We start from the raw sequence: 2,500 nt of genomic DNA, 5'->3' as shown, positions 1-2,500 counted from the left end.
TACCTGTGGTGGGAAGTCTTATTCTACACTGATCAATGACAATCTCTTTTAAACTCAAGAGTGAATTTTAAGTTTAACCGATTGACTCCTGGGCTGCCCCCCACTGGGTAGTAAAATCGTCTGGCATTAGACAGAGTATAATCTAGTAAGTCTCATCCCCAAGGATCAATGGGTTAATGGCCAGGAAAAGCCAGGCTTAACCTTCCAAAGAAAGTATGAGTCTTGGATTGACATTAATTATTCATTTGTTGCTATATCTTTCGGTGATCTGAGTGATAACGTCACCTTGTTAATAGAAGTTTACATTGCATGTAATCTTTTATTAACTTTTCCTGTTTTTTCACTATGTTTTAGTGATCCAAAATCTCCAGTTCAAAATACCACCACCACCTTTGTTTTAAAAAACCCTATTCATCATTTTACAATCGGCCAAGAGCATTAGCGGTGACAACTCTTACAAATGCTGTTTTGAGAGAAGACCAAATTTATCTAAGAATCTGAGGCTTTTATGGGCATAGAAGATTCAGAAGAATTTTGTGAAAAATGCAGTAATGTTGGACAAATAAGCGTGTTCAATTGTCAATTTCGAACCAGCGTGTTCGCGTGTCAATTTTAAACCAGTGCTTTCTTTCGTCGATTGACACGCTTTTAAAGACTTCAGATCAAAGAATTGAACAAATTACTATAAAACATCTTCTTATAGCACAAAGAATTGTCCTTGAACTCCAGCGATGCGTAATTAAAACCACTCACAACTTGGACAAAGCGGGTGTAGACAATACATTTATTATCTGGTTAATCGCCGTTACAAGCCTACAACTAAATGTTGGGTTCTTTAGCTTAGCAGACATTGCTTTTCAGGGTTCATTCAATGTGAAATACAGTGCTGTTGATATTATTGTTGTTATAATTTTCCTTCATCACCACGTGCGTGAAAGTTCGAGCTGCGCCGATGAAACACATTCCCTACACGGGGCTGCCGAAAGTTTTTACGCCATCAGTGCAATTGTTGAGCTTGTGTTTATACTGATAGTTAACTTTCAGCATACCATTTTTTCATGATTTATTTTCACTGCAGCGTGCTTTTTCTGTCACTTATTCTTTACGGCAGCAGTGCAAAAGCAATCCACCGTTCTCTGGACAAAGAGTATGTTTTTACGTTAATATTTGGACTGAGACAAAACACTCTCAAAGTGTGTAAATAACACACTCAAAAAAGTGTAATGTAATATCCAAGGGTTCAGTCAAAAACCTTCATACGTTTATTGTGTTTATCTTTTTTTGATTGAATCAAAAAAATGAAACGAAAATTCATGTGCACATTTATTCAAACAATACTCAAACAACCAGTAAACCTAACGTAACACTTCAACATCACAAGATATTGCTTCGAACTCAAGTAATAATCCCTCAACATTCCACATTTCGAAAACGTGATGAAAATTATGCCTTCAAGACGAAGACTCCTATCAGAGTTACTTCACACTCTTCTTTTCCTACTTTCATTTATAGTAAAATCATTTCACCTCTGTGTCAAACTTTCACACATTTCAGAGACATAAAACAATTTTGCCTCGTTGGCACTTGCCGCAAGGCACAACTAGTAGAACTAATAATTAGGCCTGTCCAATGTATTTATATGCTTATGGTGAATCAGGACTCGAAATTGCGACCAATACAGTCGTGTTTATGACTGAATTTTTTCCCTTTGCGATATCTGGAGGAGTCGCCAATTTGCGACCAGCTTTCACCGTTAAAATAAAAGGGTTAGCAATTGGCATTGCTAAAATAAATAAAGCGATTTTTTAAAAAAATTGTTTCTCGTCATTAATTTTGTTTCAATTTGGAGATATGGAGCAAAATTGTGATGTGGTCGATTTCCTTGATCATTCACCATTTTCAGCGGTTTTTTACACATACGTATTGCGGGTTCCTATTATGTTTTGTAAAACTTCATCGCAATGATTCTCCCTACTTTTACAAACGATCAATTTAATTTTGCTACTATAACTTGGCGGCTAAATTTTCATACCTTGTTGCATGTTTTTTAAAAATTTACAGGCGAGGGTTTGTTATGAAAACGTTTTAACTAGAGTCTAGGCCCATTGCCGAAAAATGCGTAGAAACTGCTTACAAACTTTCATCTTGCAAATGAAATGGCGTGTTTTCTTCAATGTTTAGGAAAATAAGCGTTTCAAAGTAGTCAATCTCTTTGTCTTTTGTGTTTGTGAGGATGATAAGAAGCTGCTTTATCACTAATATCAGGCATTTCTTCAGTTTTATGCGGAAAATATCGTAATTATTATGCGGAGGATGCGGATTTTAGGGAATTATGCAGATCCGCATCGCCACATCCTGTCAGATGCCATGTTATTATTATTATTATTATTATTATTATTATTATTATTATAATTCACATAACAGTACTCAAATAGGTTAGAGTTATGAGCCCCTCATTAAGAGCAGAGCAGTGTAAATGTAATATGAGTCTAATTATTAT

General features: G+C 35.6%; 1 protein-coding gene across 1 annotated transcript in view; it reads left to right on the top strand.

The window, feature by feature from the left end:
• The window catches only part of LOC138013732 (uncharacterized), a 30,202-nt gene that overhangs the window by 24,151 nt on the left and 3,551 nt on the right, over window positions 1-2,500 (top strand). The gene's annotated exons all lie outside the window — the stretch shown is intronic.

Source organism: Montipora capricornis, chromosome 1 (genome assembly GCF_036669925.1).
Source record: "Montipora capricornis isolate CH-2021 chromosome 1, ASM3666992v2, whole genome shotgun sequence".
Lineage (NCBI taxonomy): Eukaryota > Metazoa > Cnidaria > Anthozoa > Scleractinia > Acroporidae > Montipora > Montipora capricornis.
This window is presented reverse-complemented; position numbering and strand designations above follow the sequence as displayed.